At 48.6% G+C, this 17830-nt stretch overlaps 1 protein-coding gene across 1 annotated transcript in view; it reads right to left on the bottom strand.

The window, feature by feature from the left end:
* ROR1 (receptor tyrosine kinase like orphan receptor 1) overlaps nucleotides 1-17830 on the bottom strand; it is a 369596-nt gene that overhangs the window by 130192 nt on the left and 221574 nt on the right. The window lies entirely within an intron of this gene.

The raw sequence follows: 17830 nt of genomic DNA, 5'->3' as shown, positions 1-17830 counted from the left end.
CAGCAAATGAATCCACTTCCCAGCCAGAGATTTCAGGGGGAGACCTAGACAGTCCCAAGGAGCAGAGCCATGGACCAGTCAGCGTCCATCCTTGGAGAAGACTGACCATGAGCTTTTGGGGACCAGACTTGTGATTGATTAGCACAGCGCCTGGCACAAAGTAGGGGCTTAATAACAATTGATTGATCTTCCAAAACAGGAGGGCACCTGCTTTACAGCCCATAGACCTTGGAGTTTTACTTGTAGTCTTATGGAATTGCCAGGGACATTGAAAGAGCGTGTCAGTTGCCCAAGACCATGGAGTCAATCAATCAATTCACTAGTCTTTATTAAGTGCCTGCTATGAGCCAGGCATGATGCCAGGCAGTGGGGATACAGCAATATGTGCTGAAGGCAGGGCGTCTTCTGTCCTGAAGGAGCATCACAGCACAGCCCCCAGAATAGTCAGGTTCTCAGAGGAAGAGCATGACATTCCAGGCAGGAGACAGACACACACACTCATGAATCACCCAACTGCCCAGCAGTTCCTGACTCTGAGGCTCTCTCTTTCCCTCTTTCTCTCTGTTTCCCTCTCTCTCTGTCTCTGTCTCTGTCTCTCACTCTCTGTTTCTCTCTCTGTCTCTCTCTATCTCTCTCTGTCTCTCTGTTTCTCTCTCTGTCTCTGTCTCTGTCTGTCTCTCCCTCTCTGTTTCTCTCTCTCTCTCTCTGTCTCTGTCTGTCTCTGTCTCTGTCTCCCCCACCACCACCACTGGACCAATTCCCCTGAAGTTTACATTAGAATATTTTCACAGTCTTGGTGTCTCTATTCCCTACAACAGCCTCATGTATATCATAACGCAATTTTTTGGTTACCAGGGAAAGCTTCCAAAGACATCTCTGGGCAAGCACCAATAAAAACACCCTCCCTCAGTTTTTGAAGACACATTCAGTTAATTGTCAGAAGGAAGGCACAGTAAAGCCGTTCTCCTGTGAGGTTGTGTTACTCATGTAAATTGTGATAAGCAGGGTGAGGAAGCACATACCACCTTCCTATAGCGTTAATTGTTCTGTCTAACTAAATTCAGTTGTTTGAATTCCGCTGAAGCAATGTGAAGGCTTTCAATGCCCTCTGCCAACAGTCTGGGACAAAGCCCTAGGTGCCTGTCTTAGTTATGGCTCTGTGGTCACATTCCCCATCCCACCCAGAATAGTATCAGTTCATCGAAAAGAAAACGAAAAGAGCAGGACCGTTACTTTCTCCAGGGAAAAGTCACCAGATTCGGTTAGACAAGAAATGGAACTTGGATGTTCCTGACAGTAGATCAGTCTCTGAGGTTCACTGAGTTTCTCCTTCAGCCAAAGAGGGTTAGGGGAGGGCTTGGAATGCCACGATAGACTCCACAACACTCTTCCTCCATACCCGAGGGGAAGACGATGGCTGTTGGCAAGATTCCTCCCTGAAGGATGAAAGGGAGGATGGGGATGCTCAATCAGCTTTCATCTGTACTGGCCCAGGAACCAAATCAATCCCTCCCTGAGCTTCCAACGAACCGATGCTCTGTAGAGAAGTCCGGTCCATTCAGTTATATGTTAATGTCAAGGAAACGAATTATCCAACAGACGTCTTACAATGGAAGACATAGGGACTAGACCTGAGATTTCAATGGTGCGGGTAAATCTGACCCCCGCTGCCTCTGCAACGCAGCCCCTTCTGGTCTCAGAGCACCCCCCTCAAGCACTGGGAGGTTGTGATCTGCCCCAGGCCATATGCCCCTTATGCGCCAGAAGCAGGATTTTAACCTAGATCTTCCTGCCTTCAAGGTCAGCTCTTGAACTACTCTGTCATGAGCCTTCTCACAGCACAAGGGACGTCATTCTGCCGCCCTAAGTATCTCCTCCTCAGAATCACTCGTCACTGGCTTTCCTTAACCTGGTTGTCTGTGGGCTGAGCAGGAACATCATGGCTTAGCTCCAGTAACAGTCGGGTTCCCAGGGGCAGAGCACGACATTCCAGGCAGGAGACAGGTTCACTCACGAATCACTCTAGGCGAATAATGCTCCTTCCAAACCTTGGCCGCCCTTCTTAGAAGTTGACCCTCGGGAGCCAAGATGGAGGGGACCAGATCTCGAGCACTTAATGACGGGGAGACCGCAAGGCTTTAACAGATCCTCATCCGTTTGCCTCCTCCCAGACAGGAGGTGAAGACTCATTCATATTCTCCCGGTCTGTTTGGTTTTGCGCCCCCCATCCACCCCAAGGGGTCCTTGGCAGGCCTGGAACTCTCCTGGGCTGGGACCAAGAGGGCCGGCCTTGTTCCAAGTAGCTCCAACCCAGACGACCTGCAGGCCAGGGTCTGAGAGTGCTGGTTTTGGATGGCAAGATCTGGAGGGCCTCCAGGTTTCTGAGGGTCGCCTGGAAGAACCAGAAGGGGGTGAAATAGCGTGAAAATCGCCTATGAGATTCTTCCTACAACCCTTGCCACCTATAGCTTCATAAGAGAAAGGTAGATGGACAGACATCCGAAGAGCCCTGGGCTTAGGATTCAGACTCAAGCAAGTCTGAATCATTCCCCAGATGTATGGGACCCTGGGCTAGTCACCCAATCTACTCAGCTTCAGTTTCCCCATCTATAAAATGGAGATAAGCACCTACTTCTCAGGGTCGTTGTAACGACAGAGATCCAACATACATACGTGCACACATACATACAGACAGACAGACAGTGTTTTAGGGTTTTCCAAGTGCTTTACATGTATTATGAAAATAATAGCTAACATTTCTTCAGTTTATACACCTCAAAGAATAAGGTTTACAAAGTACATCATATAGATTATCTCATCTATGTGGAAGAGGAACTCTTATTATCCCCATTTCACATATGAGAAAAACTGAGGGTCACACAGTTAGGAAGTGTCTGAGGAAGGATTTGAATTCAGGTCTTCTTGAAATTAAGGCCAGTCCTCTATCTACTTTGGTACCACTTAGCAGCCTCCTGTGTAATTGTGTGTGTGTGTGTGTGTGTGTAAATAGGTAGATACATACATAAAGCACTTTGCAGGCCTCAATGCATTCCATAAATACGAGCTATTGCTATTACGTGTTAAGGCGTGGACCTGACCGCATCCGCTCCTCTGCTTGGGAAGCCTCAGTGTGGTGCCTTGTGCCTAATCACAGCTGCCCTGCCTCCAGCCTCTGCCTTTCCAGACTATTACACAGCTTCCCCTCTCCAGCCAAACTGACCAAACTCGATCCTCAGCTTCCCATCTCCCACCTCCACACCTTTGCCCAGGCTGGCTGCTATGCTTGGTTGGAATGGTCTTCCTTCTCCTCACCTTCCCGTGCAGCCCCTAGCTCTCTTCTGGGCTCAGTTCAAGTACCTCCTTCTTCAAGGAGTCGTCAGAATTCCCTGAGATATTAACACCTATCTCCCCCCACCCCACTCCCATATCAGTTATATTTATGCATACATTAAACCAAATCCTCGTTTTCTGTTTGAAATGCGTAGTCCTTAGACAAGATGTCCCTTGTAGTGAGATAAATGCCAACAACAACCTTAACAATGCCAGAGGCAGTGTGGTCCAGCGGTGAGAACAGTGGCTCTGACCTGGGTTCAAATCTTGCCTCTGATGCTCAGACCATGATTTTTTGTGCAGATGGGAGGAAAGGACTTTGAGAAGTGTGATTTTATCAGATTGAGAAACTCCCTTAATAGATATTTCCTCCACCCAACTGGGCCTGCCTGGAGCTGGTAGCCTTCTAGAACTGCATGGGACACTTAGCCGTTCAGTGACTTTCCCGAGGTCACTTTGGTCATAGGTGTTAAAGGTAGGAAGTGAACCCAGGTCTACGGGATGCCGAGACTGGCCCTCGAGCCATGCCTCCGCCATGCTGCCTCTCAAAGCGCCCCTATCACCGTCATGATGAGCACCGGTAGAAGGAACTAAGTCAGGTAGTGTGTGGGTGCATGAATGGTGGGCACAGTGCCAGAAGCCCTTGCAAATATTCTGTTGCCCACTTTTGCCATCCTTGCTACGGCCCGATCTAGAGACCACTTTGTCCCTAAGAGTGAAGACTTGCAGAGAAAACGGTCCCATGGTCCTTTGGCCTCTGTGGGCCTCAGTTTCCCCTCTTTAAGAGGAGGTGGAGGACAAGGAGACCCCCGAGATCCCTTCCAGTCCTAAACCTGGGGTCTTGGGCCCTTAGAGACCACCTCGTCAAAGGCTCTCGTTTCAGAGGGGTGGCCCAGAAAGGGGAGAATGAAAAGCCAGAGGTGACACAGCTCTGCAGCAGAGAATCCAGGAGCAAAATCCCAGCATCCCGAATCTCTGGCCCATCTGCTTTGCCACTCACCAACCTGTCCGGGCAGAAACTCAACGAGCTGAGGCAGAGGGCCGGGGCCCCTGATTGCATGTGGCAAGGAGGACTGCGTCAGCCTCAGCGGGGGGAGCCCGTCGGCCCAAGCGAGACTCTGGCAGCTTTATTAACACTCGAGATATCAGAGAGAATGAATTCGAGTCAGGAGATCCTTAACCATGGAGCTCTGACAGGAACTACCCTGAAGTAATATCATTTGGAACTAAAGAGATGATTAACTAGCTCCTCTTGACCCAACAGGAAATCTTGCCTGGCACAGGAATGCAGACTTTTCCAGCCTTGTCTAAAAAATATTTTCCCTGTACGCCGATGCTGTATAATGATGTGTGTAATGGGTTACAGAGCTCGCTTCATGGCATAATGTTTGCTTGGCTTCTTCCTTCTTGGGATCTTTGCCTAACAAACCAGCGGACCCATTTCCAAGGCAGGTAGACAGGTTGATCTCCTGTAAGCTCTCAGAGGCCTAAGGACAGCTGAATGCATCAGTGTACCCAGGGATACAATCAAGAATCCACAGAGACCCAAGAGGGTGTTGAGAGCCTGGGGTCAGGGCCAGTGTTAGCTGGGAACAGGGATAATGGGTGGAGGCAGGGTGGTCTACTAGCTAGAGCACTGGACCTGGAATCAGGAAGTCCTGAGTTCAAGTCTCACCTCTTATACTTACCAGCCGTGTGCAACTGAGCAGGTCACTTAATCTCTGTGAGCCTCAGTTTACTCCTCTAAAATCAGGGGGTCAGGCTCATTAGATTGGGATTTTCTTGAAGATGCGGACCGTTTTTGCTTTTCTTTGTATGCCGGGTGCTTAGCACAGTGCCTGGTACACAATAGGTACTAATGAATGTGTGCTGATGACTCAATGACCTTCCAGTTCTACGCCCCACAATGTCTTCAGTTCCCTCTGGCTTTAAATCTATGATACTACGGTCCTACGGGGGCAGCTAGATGGCCCAGACTCATCTTCATAAGGCCCAATCCGGCTTCAGACACTGCCTAGCTGTGTGACCCTGGGCAAGTCACTTCACCCTGTTTCCCTCAGTTCCTCATTCATAAAATGAGCCGGAGAAGGAAATGGCCAACTGCTCCAGTCTTTGCCAAGAAAAGCCCAAATGGGGTCACTGAGAGTCGGACACAACTGAAATGACTGAACAACACCAACACAAATGGTCCTATAACCTTTGAGGCCCCTTCTGACTCGAGGTCAGATCCCATGATGCACTCAGGCCCAGCCGGGTGCCGATCTGCCTTGGGGGCGATTTTTACGTGGTGAGTTCTCCATGATGAAACCACAGGGCTTCCCTAGACTCGTATATAACAGGTGGAATAATTCCCTGCCCTTCCACCGAGAGCATCTGACCACAAGGCAACTAGGGCGCAGCAGCACGAATCCTGAGAGTGGGAGTCCAAAGACCGGAAGCTGAGACTCGTCTCCACCCAGGTCTAAGTACACAACCCTCAGGAGTCAGTCTACCCACCCGGGGTCCCCTCACCCTGAAAATGAGGCTAACAACAGGCAGTTTAACAGAGAGAAGAGATTGCTGGATACGGAGGAAAAAAATCTTATGTGTCAATACGGTATACTTACAACCTCTTCTGGTCTCCTGAGCCTCAATTTTCTCATCTGGAAATGGGGATAGTAATGCCTATACTCCCTGTATCATAGGGCTGTTTGGAGGCTTCAGTGAGGTATGGTACATAAAGTGCTTTGTAGACTTGTCAATTATCACTACCTACCTACCTACCTACCTTAGAGGGTTATAAAGCCCTATGCGAATGTTAGCTTCTTCTCCACTTCCCTTCTTGTGGGAAACTGGACACCCTCTTCATTTCCCACTTTAGGAACAGCAGGGCTTTAAGAATCAAGATGGCAGCAGAGTCCAAGAGATCCCGCAAGTCCAGACCCTCTTCTGTTTGCTTACCTCCTATATCCCCCAGGAGAAAGGAGGCTGCTTGAAGGCAGGGAGTCCCGCCTATTTGGATGCCTAGAACCTAGCAGAGTGTCTGGGATCCAGCAGGCTTGTTAGACCGAACTGGCTTCTAGCCAGGAGGCACCTGAGTCCAGAAGACCATAACCCTTCCCAAGAACACGATTTGAAAGAAGAAGATGAGTGGGACACAAAATCAGAAAACGATAGGACTCGTGACTCAGGCTTACAGGATTTTGAGTGGGAAGAAAGCTTGGAGACCAGCTGGTCTAAATCTCTCATTTTATAGGTAAAGAAACAGAGGCAGCATATGGCCTCCCTGGCCACCTTCCTCCAGACACTCTCTAGTTTCTTTTTGTTTGTTTGTTTGTTTTTGTTAGGCAATGGGGTTAAGTGACTCGCCCAGGGTCACACAGCCACTCTCTAGCTTCTTACACTGGAGTGTTCAGAGAGAACCAAACTTATACCGTTAGTCACTAGCAGAGCCAAGATTCAAACCCAACTCCCCAGACTTCACACTCAAGGCTCTTTCACGTTGACCCTCCTCCAGCCCAGTAGAGCCACCTGTGGGCACTGACCAAGGGCCTCCTGGTCTTTCTTTCCCCCTCATCCTTTCCATGCTGGTGCAGAAGGGGCTTTGCCAGGAGGAACCACTCAGGGGAGATTTCCAGGGAGCAAGACAGGCCTCCTGGGACCCAAGCCAGCCTAGAGGAAGTCGAGAGCACATTTCAGGACTACTGCTATTATTTATGACTCCGAGAATGTTCCTTGTCTTAGCCAGGATTACTGAAAGCGGTGCCCAGGGAGCAGAGAAAACGCGCCCCCATGATAGGAAGGAGATAAATCTTCAGCCTGAGCGCAAATGGGAGGAACAGAAGCCCAAACACTTCTCAGCTCGATCACTCCGTCCGGAGGAGTCCCTCCTACTTTAAGCCGGAAGATGGGGGTCTGCACTTCCCAGGACACGGCAAGGAGCTCTGTTCCTGACTCTCACTAACATGAACCCCTCTAGGCCTGGGGGGGTGAGGGAAGGTTATGGTGAAAGACTGAGGTTCTAGGCGCCCAAAGTTCTAGTAAGCCCACCCCCACCCCAGCAGCAGGGAAGGGGCCGCGGAGCTGCAATCGGGGCTGGGGCTAAGGCGGCAGCCCCCGCCTTACTGCTCATCCTCCAGTGGCAAACACCTGCAGATGTCATCACCCCTTAGGAGACAAAACAGCCCCAAGGACCCAGTCCTTTCTCCCTCTCCAATGTCCAAGTCTCTTCTCTGGCTTCCTCGGAGGTCCCCTTCTCTTCAGGGAGCTTGACAAAAAGCAAAGGGAATGACGTGTCCAGGGCAAGGGGCTTCAGCTTCAGAAGCAGCCCTGGCTGAGGGGCTGGAGCTGGCAGCAGGAGGGCTCCCATTTCCTGACACCCCAGAGTGGGCCGGGCCTCCGACTTGGCAAGACTCACACCGTCTGCACGGCTCACGGGCACACGGGGCAGATCCCCTGGTCTCCCATTCTGAGAGGGGCCTACCGGGCCCTCCCCACCCGGATGCTGCTCAGGCCTTTTGTTGTTTCTGTGTTATGATATTCTGCTGACTCTACAATTCATCCCGGAAAACCCAGCACAGCATTAAATCTTAACAGAAAATCCATTACAGGGGCTGGGAATGCATCTATCAGATGACTCTCAGGCATCCCAGCCCTCCACCTTGAAAGATGAAAAGTGATAGAGTAAGTTGGGGCTGCAACTAGGGTGTGGCAACTGGCCCTTTGTCCCAGGGCACTCAGCTCCTGAACTGCTCGGGCAGCTGAGACATAAAGTTTAGGACTCACTTAGGAAGAATAAAACAATTCAGAGAGTCTGCCAGATTGGGGGAGCAGAGAGCCTGAGAAACCTCATCTAGGCAACTCTCTCGTTTTACAGAGAAGGAAAAGGAGGCCTAGGATTGAGGGAGTTGCCCACAATCACACAGGTAGCAGGCACTAGAGGTGGAATTTGAACCCAGATCTTCTGACTCCATAGCCTGGGCTCTTTCCACGGTGGATGACAGGCAGGGCTGGATTCTTCTGCCATCTGGTCTCACTGTTCGTCTCTATCCGACACAATGAATCAGCCTCAAACCACCGCCCTAGGTCCCTGACCACCTTGCCGTCTCCACTCCCACCCTGCATCTACCCCTTCAAACTCTAGAACTGAAGGAACAAATCACCAAGGCTGGGCTACCTCCCCTGGGCACAAGTGTTTACAAAGTCAGATGTAGAGATGTATAACTAGGGCAGGGTCAACTGGACCTTTGCCCCAAGGTAGTGACATTGAAGGGGCACTTTCAGTCTTTCAGAAGTTGCATTTAGCACATGTGAGCAAGAATTAGTCACTCTAGGGCTCCCTTTACCCTCTCTGTCACTTTATAAGTTAACATTCCTCCCCCCCCCAACCCCTACTACTGTGAGAGAATCTTGGTCTGGATCTCTCTCTTACCGTTTTGGCTTTCTCTGTCTGTCTGTCTATCTGTCTCTATGTTTCTGTTTCTGTTTTTCTCTCTCTCTCTCTCTCTCTTTCTCTCTGTCTGTCTGTCTCTCTCTCTGCTTCTCTCTTTCCCTTCCTGTTATCCATACAATGAAATCTGTTACTTCAAGGGTTTCTTGCCCAGGCTGGGTTTTGCCACACTTTCCCTTAACAACAGAAAGGCTTGCTACAGCTCTGCTCTTCTACAGCCTAATAAAATACCCTCTGAGTCATTTGAAAGGGTAGTTTAAAGGAGGATGGCACAAAGCTAGGCACTTGAGATTCTTTCTATGGTTCCATCAGTCTCCTATTGGGGGATGAAAACCCAGCCAGGCTCTGCTTCAGCCTGTCAAGAACAAAGCAGATGGTCACCGTCCACCACAGACACCTTCGGCTAGACAATCCTGTCAGTGATGGCGATTGAACCAGGTCCTAAAGGATGAGACACGTGGCTCTGAGATTGAGTTTGCCGGACAGTGATGACTGTTCAGCCCCCTGGGGCTGCGTCTGTGCTCCTGACTCCCAAGCAGTGCACACCTCAACCGTGAAGCCCACCAGAGGCTTAAGGAGATAAAGACACGCCATCCAAGGTTCTGACTGGCTGCCATGGTGGAGATACAGGAGCTGGGGCCACCGCCCAGGCCACCAGCATGGATGAGAAGGAAGGACCCCATGCCACCTCAGCTGAGCCACTCTTCACTTCATGGAGCCTGAAGCACTGACTCGGGCCCTCACACACCATAAGGAGACACCATGCAGTCATGTGGTGACTGGGTTGGTGAAGGCTCACCAGTCCTGAAAACATCCCAACTATGGTCCAAATACCTACTGAATGAACGAAAGAACGAGTGCCACAGGCATTTACTGAGCAGGACCAGGCACTATGTGAGGTCCTGAGGGGATTAAATCAAAAAGCAGATGTTTTGTCCTCAAGGAGCTTAATGAGGTGGGGGTGGGGGTGGGGGTCCAGGAGGGCTGGTTGGGTGTCAGACGCTGAGGGATATTCGTGGCGCCACAGGACCAGGGAGTGATGGGGTCTTTCCTAGGAGCGGTCATAGCCTGAAGAAAACTTGGGCAGCGAAGGAGGGGGAATTGGTGGGAGGGCAGTGAGCTGGGGTCTTGGGCTGGCAGATAAGGAGAACACTCACTAATCCAGAGAACCAGGTCAGAGGCTAATATCGGATCAGGGACTGGAGAAAGTGAGATCCTGCACTGCAGGGACTGTTTGATTTTGTGTATTTGTGTCTTTAGCACCGAGCCTGGTGTCTGGCACTCAGGAGTCCTTAATAAATGCTTGTTGACCAGTTAAGTAGTTCATAGGATCACAGATTTAGAACTAGAAAGGCCTTTAGAGGTCATCTGGTTCAACTTCCTCATTTTAAAGATGAGGAAACTGAGGCCCAGACAGGCAAGTGACTTGTACAAGGTCATGCAAACAGGAAGGGTAAAATGCAGGATTTGAACACAGGTCCTCTAAGGCCAAGGCAGGAGCAAGGTGTCAAGGCCACGAAATGTTCAGAAAATCAAAGGAGTGAAACCACTACTGGGCACCTCCAAAGCAGAGCTTCAGCAGAGGCATGGCTGGGGCAGCGGTGATGCCCTGGGCTGATCTCATGGCCCAGCTCAGCTGCTTCATCCTAGCTCAGGCTCAGTGAGAAACTGCTTCCTCTAGGAGACACTGTTCATGTGTTTATTAATTATAAAACCTTACATTTCTATATCTGTCAAAGTTCAGCACTGTTAGTGGTATATAGTTGGTGCTAAATAAATGTTTTTCTTCCTTCCTCCCTCCCTCCCTCCTTCCTTCTTTCCTTCCCTCTTTCCTTCCTTCCTTCATTCCTTCCTTCCCTCCTTCCTTCCTTCCTTCCTTCCCTCCCTCTTTTCTTCCTTTCTCCTTCCTCCCTTCCCTGCTTCCTTCCTTCCCATTCACAGAAGTCATAGAATGGCTGCAGTGAGAGAAATACCAATAATGATGATGATGATGATGAGGCAGAATGACTCAGTAGAGAGCCAGACCCAGCTCCAGGGAGCCCTGCATTCAAGTTCCTCCCTGCCCCCACCCAACACATACACTGGCTGTGTGACCTTGGGCAAGTCACTTAACCACCCAGTGGCCCATCAACTCCGTAAGACTAGAATATGCAAAGAAGATGCCCATTTGCAGCAGCCCAGGGTGGTTCCTCACCTGGGAGTAAAGCCCAGCCCTAATCTGTTTCCCTAACATTAGGGAGAACAGCTCACTTTTCAAGGATTCACATGGAGACTAGCTAGTGGAAGCCCATAATCATACAGGAGAGGGAGCAGAGGGCCAGGACGTGGAATCTCAAGGTCACCCAGCCAAGGAGTGTCAAGGCCAGGCCATGGCTGGAGTCTCCTCTCTTGACTCTGGCCCAGCCTGATGCCAGAACTTCTGCTTCGTGAGGACAAAGCCCTTTATCCTACAATTAGAGATGAAAAGCTTAAGCCCAAGGGCCTTCCTAGCACCGGGGACCTGCCTGCCCAAACTGAGCCAGACCTGCAGCTTCCGGCGCTCTTTCTCAGGACAGAGGATCCGGAAGGGACTGGAGAACTCAAACAGTCATCCCAGCAGCTCCCTTCTCTAGCTCTGAGGTCTGCAAGCACCTCGCCTGCGCTAACTCTTCCCTGGAGAGACCCGAGGCTGCTCATTCCTCCCCCGGGAGCCTTCTGGCAGAGGAAGAAGGAGGCAGGGACCGGCTGACAAGGCCAAGGACAGACTCTGCTGACCAGGCAACGTGGCTAAAGGCCAGGCCTGCCCCCTGAGACACAGCCTAGACCTGGAGGTGGGAGGGACCTCAGAGGTCATCTAATCCCACCCTTTAATTTGACAGACGGGGAAACTGAGGTACATAGAGGTTAAGTGATTCTCACAAGGTCACTGGAGCCCAGATCCAGAGCTACAAGGGACCCTGAGTCTAACAGACTCGTTTTATGGATGGGGAAACTGAGGCCAAGGGAGGTGAAGAAGTGGCTTACCCCAGGCCACACAGGTGGTAAGTACCAGAGTGGGATTTGAACCCAGGGTCTCTGACTCCAGAGGCAGGGTTGGTTCTGTTGAATTGCAGTTATCCCTTCCACATCATAGGGGTTAGGAACGCGATGCCCCCATGATCTGGAAAATCCACGTAAAATGTTTCGGCTCTCTCTTCATACCAGAGAAGTCTCGATTATTATGGTGTTGAAAGATAAGATATGTTGATGTTATACAATACTACACATATATTTTATGCCTTATGAGTTTCTAAACTTGTTCTGTGTTGTTTACTGGCCTACGCGTGTCATCCGTGGCTTCCACAAAACTCCCCAAAATTTCCTGTTTGATCTCTGATGCCAACCCACGATATACTGAAACTGCGATGGGCAAAGTCATGATGTGGAAGACGTGGGAGGATGACTGTACATCAGACAGCTACTGCAGGCTTTCCTGGATCATAGGATTTAGAGCTAGAATGAAAAACAAGAACTGATATCTCTACAGAATTTTAAGGTCTGCCAGACACTTTACATAATAAGAGGAGAATGATTAACAACATTTACATAGCCTTTTCAGATTTCCAAAGCACTTTACATAAGATGATCTCATTTGAACTCAGTAAGGTATTATTATCCCCATTTTACAGATGAGGAAGCTGAATTTCAAAGAAGTCAAATGACTTGCCCAAGGTCTCATAGGCACTATGTATAAAAGGATGAGATCTGTCCAAGCCTGTTTCTCTCCTGATTCTAAGACCAGCCTTCTTTCTGCTACACTCAATGACCTTGGAGCTCATCCAGTCTAACTCCCTTCTATTAGAGATGAGGAGGTCAAGGGTCAGCAAAGGGTAGCCATGTAGTCAAGGTCATCTAGCTGGTATCCAGAAGGGCTAGAATGCCAGTCTCTACCATCTGACTATACAGTTCTTTCTATCATCCTACTAAGGTAGCCAACAGGGGGACAAAAATAGGGAGGAAAAGGCCCTTCTCCTTCTGGGTTCTCAGTTTCCTCTTTGTAAAATGAGAGGTTTGTGCCTTTCACCTCTAAGAGTCAAGAGTAAGAGTTTTTAACCTGAGGCCCAAGGGGTACATGGACAGGTTTCAGGAGTTCTGTGAACTTGGGTGGGGATTTTTTGTATGTGTGTGTGTGTGTATATGTATGTATTTATGTATGCTGTACTCATGTATGTGTGTTCATGAATGTAAATATGTTTGTGTATATTATACACATCTGTGTGTGTTTATATAGATATGTATATGTGTGTACGTATGTGTATATTACTTTCTGTGTGAATATATACAAATATATATTTTTTTACTAACTTTTAATTGAAATTCAGCATTTCTTTCAATTGTTTAAAAAAGTTATTCTGGGGAAGGGTCCATAGGCTTCACCAGCCTTCCAGAGGAGTCCATGACACACACCCTGGTCTAGAATAAACTCTAAGCTGTCTCCCCACTCCAACATTCTGTGTTCTATGTTCCAAGTTCTCTTCTTGTTCTAACATTTTCTATCCCAAGGTCTGAGTTCCTTTTTGGTTCTAATATTTTCTATACTAAAGTTTTCTCCAGATCCAACTGGATCTGTTCTGTATTCTGTTCTTCCCCATGCCAAATATTCTCTGTTGGTTCTAAGGTTCTTTCTGGCCTCAAGACCCCACTTGATCGAAAATGGGAGACAGGAACCCAGCCAGCTCCCTGGTCATGCCTTCCCACCAGTCAGATGACTGCTGGATTCTGAAGATCGGCTCATTCCTTCCGTTATTTTCCTCTTAAACCATTTGCTTTAGCAACCACTTCTTTTCCTCATCAATCGCTGCTTTCAACAGCTCTTCTCGGGTGGCCGGCTGTGTCTCTTTTAAATTTCATTTCCTGTTGGAAAGGATAATCAGGTAACTGCCTGCTGCTACTGGCTGGACTTCTCCAACAAAAAGCACAGTCCTGAAGGAAGCTCAGTGGAGGCGAGGGTGGGGGGCGGTGGAGGGGGGGGAGAAGATGGGGAAGGAGGAGAGAGAAGAGGAAGGGAATTCAGAGAAGGAGAAAGGAGAGAGAGAAGGAGGAAGAGAGAAGGGGAAGAGGGGAGAGAAGAGGGGAGAAGGAGGATGGGTGGAACAAGCAGCTAGATTGAAAGGCATTCCCCTAACAAACGATGGGATTATTTTCAGAGTTCTCAATCTAAATTTGAAGGCAATAACTGAGGCCCTCAGGGGTCTGCATGACAAGGGAAGCTTTGTGCTTCTGCTCAGGGTGAAGAAGGAGAGCCCCCAGCTACTCCAGGAAGCCCTGGGGCCAGATTCCACCTGCTGCCTGGCTTTCTCCTCTAGGAAGGAGTGCAGGATAAAGTAGCTGGGTGGCCCAGTGGGTAGAATACAGAAAGGTCTGCATTCAAATCCTGTCACAGACACTTCTAGAGTGTGACTCTGGGAAAGTCACTCAGCCTCTCTCAAGCCTCAGTTTCCTCTTCTGTCAATGGGGTCAATAATAGCACCTACCTCACAGGGTTGTTAAGATTAAGTGAGGTAAATCCTGTAAGGTGCCTCAAAAACCCTAATGAACTGTAGTCAGCCAATCAGTCAACGAATATTTATCAAGCGCCTACTACGTGCTAGGGAGAGTCTGAAAGCCAGAGAAAATAGGGAAGTAAGAAGAAATTACTCCTGCTTCTGTAAGGTTTCCAGAAACTCAACCTGTGAGAGGGAGGGCAAGCATTATTACCCTCCTTTCACAAAGGGGGAAACCGAGGCTTACAGAGGGACAGCAACTTGCCTTTGGTCTGTAGCTGATAAGTGCTGGGGCGTGAAGCTCAAATCCAAGTCTCTGTTCCAGGAGTTCTTAACCTCTTTTGTATCAAGGACCCCACTGGCAGTCTGGGGAAGCCTATGGACCTCACCTCGAAATAACGGGTTTTTTAAAAATTCCTAATAGGAGGAAACGCTAACTTCGAGTTAGAGGTTGGTGAAAGTAAACGCTTCATTTTTGTTTTCAAGTTCATGGACCCTCGCGGTATTCTATGTCCTCAGCTCACTGGGTGGCAGCAAGCTAGCTCCGAGGCTGCTTTGTGTAGTTAGGGGTGCTGAAGGTCATCTGTGGGGCAGGCCAGAACTGCCCACCAGACGCTAGACTGAAGAGCCAGGCTAAATCTTTCAAGCCCCGCAACAGGCTTGCTACCCTGCCTGAAATACCACCATCACCCCTTCCTTTGGACTGAAGGTCCCTTTAAAAATGTGAATGTTACTAAGAGAAGGGACATAGGCTAAGTCTTTATCAGTTATTAATACTTTGCCTCAGATTCGGTGGGCAGCTAGGTGGCACAGTAAATGGAGCGCCAGGCCTAGAGTTAGGAAGATCTGAGTTAAAATCCAGCCTCAGACACTTCCTAGCTGTGCAAGTCACTTACCCCTGTTTGCCTCAGTTTCCTCATCTATAAAGTGAGATAGAGAAGGAAATAACAAACCATTCCAGTCTCTTTGCCAAGAAAACACCAAATGGGGTCACAAAGAAACAACTGAACAACTACGATCAGATTCTGTATCCAAAATGACACAAGCCAGGTAGTTTTGAGTCCATTCAATACTCATGAAGCAGCCACTGTGTATAGAGTGCTGACATTCTAGAGCATAAATGTGGAGGTGGAAAGGGACCTCCGATCTCATCTCATCCTCAGGGAGATGAAACAAACTGTCCGGTGTCACAGAGGTAGGAAACAAAAGGTATGGGATTTGAATCCAGGACCTCTGTCTCTAAAACCAGGCCTCTTTCCTCTGTAGCATGGGGCCTGAGGAGGCACAAAGCTTAGATAAGGACATCCACCACAGACACCATGAGGCATGTGCCTGCCCTCCTGGAGGCTTCCAATCAATAGCAGTTAGATGGGTGCATATATCCTTGTCTTTCCTTCAAGGCTCAGCTAAAATCCCCCTTCTCCAGAGAGCCTTTCCCAGCTCCCCTTCATTCTGGTGCCTTCCCTCTGGTGATTATCTTACTTTCTCCTGTCTCCAGTATGTTTGTGGCCGTGTTTCTCCCCCACTGAGGGCAGCAGCTGCTTTTGACCTTTCTTTGAATAACCACAGCTTAGCTCAATGCTTGGCATATTGTAGGTGCTTAATAAATGTTCAAATAATACAGGTACTGGTTTGTCATCCAGTTGAGCTGCTGTGGAGGACGTAATGAGTGAGTTATGGGAGGTAAGACTGGGAAGGGGATGTCACATGGTACATTGAAATGGGGTACATACACATGTATCCTGAGAGCATCAGGGAAGAAGGGTGTCTTTCCTGGAGCCTTTCTGGGCCTCAGTTTCTTTATCTGTAAAATACAGATAATAGTACTCGCCCTGCCTGCCTCACATGGATGTTGTCAGGAGAGGCCTCTGTAAGCTTTAAAGTGCTTTATAAATGAGAAACTCTATTATCTGGTCATTGTCCTCTGTGGGGGCAAGGAGGGAGTGGCCTCAGGGAAGTCCACTAATTAGTGTGAGTTCACGGGACTCCTGGGTCTGCTACATAAAAATCTAAGCATCCATCAGCCCTAGGGATGTGACAAGTGGTCACCCAGCCTCCACCTCTGAAGGGGCAGCCACTGCTCCCTGAGACAGCTCGATCCATCTGGGGAGAGCCCTACTGGTGGAAATATTTTACATCAAGCTAAAATCTCCTTCTAGGTGGTAGCTTCCCTAGGCGGGCCCTCTGGGCCCAAGCAGGGTCAGGCTAATCCCCCTTCTATATGACAACATCACCTTTTTTAAGTCATCTCAATTTAATGCAATTTGGTTCAATCCAATAAGTATCTAAGAGCTGACAATATGAAGAAAGAAAGGGAAAAGAAAGGGAGAAGGAAGGAAGGAAGGAAGGAGGGAGGGAGGGAAGGAAGAAAGGGAGGGAGGGAGGGAGGGAAGGAAGAAGGAAAGAAGGAAGGAAGTCCTCCTGTCTTCAAGACACTCTCCAAGGTCTCAGGCCTCCAGACCTCTTACCCTCCTTTAGATGTTCTCCCCTTTGTCCATTCTATTCCTAAAAAGAGGCATGAAGAACTCAACTTGGGACTCCAGATGAGGCAGTAGCTAGGGTGCCAGTATGAGAAGACCTGAGTTCAAACCCAGCCTCAGATGCGTACTAGCTACGTCACCCTGGTCAAGTCACTTATTCTCTGTTTGCCTCAGTTTCCTCATCTGTAAAATAAGAATAATAACAGCATCTACTTCCCAGGGCTGTTTTGAGGATCAAATGAGATACTATCTATAAAGTGCTTAGCACTGTGACTGGCAAATAGTAAGCACCATATAAATGTTAGCTATTATTATTAATATTATTATCATCATTATAGTATTATAGTAGGTATTATATTCACCCTAATATAATCTTATAGTATATTATACTAATAGACTAACAGTATAATAATAATGCCACAATAGTTACAATAATTCTATAGTTCTTACAATATTATTGTTATTAGTATAAAAATCTGAGATACTACTATTTGGTTATTGTTGTCTTGGGTTGGGTGGGGGTATGGGTGTCAGTGGAAGATTTCATTAGCCTTTCTTGGCTTCCATAACCCACTGCTGACTCATATTGAGCTTGTGGTCCACTAAAGCCCCCAGATCATTTTCTCCCAAACTGTTATCTGGTCACACCTCCTAGTAGCCTGTCCTTGTGATGCTGAGTTTCAGCGACTGAGTGTGAGACTCCATATTTATTCACATTCAGTCACAACTCACCAGATCAACTGTCATTGAGACCTCCAGATAATGACTTTGACCCAATATGTTAGCTCTCTACCCAACTTCCTCGTCCCCTGAAGATCTAACAAGTCACTGATCAAAAGGTATAACTGCCAGGACCTGGGATGTGCTTCATATCCCGTGGGTAGATCGCAGAGGTCAGAGATGGAGGGGCGCATCCATGGAAGAAGATGGCGACCCATCCTCCCACGCCTGCCTGCCTGCCTGTGCATGTCCTCCCATGATTCTACACCATTCCTCCTACACACACAACAGCACACACATACACAAACAAATATAAACATACACATACATATACACCCAAATACACATAAATGTGCACGTATACATACAAA

This window comes from Vombatus ursinus, unplaced genomic scaffold, assembly GCF_900497805.2.
Source record: "Vombatus ursinus unplaced genomic scaffold, bare-nosed wombat genome assembly UNPS02009824.1, whole genome shotgun sequence".
Taxonomy (NCBI): domain Eukaryota; kingdom Metazoa; phylum Chordata; class Mammalia; order Diprotodontia; family Vombatidae; genus Vombatus; species Vombatus ursinus.
This window is presented reverse-complemented; position numbering and strand designations above follow the sequence as displayed.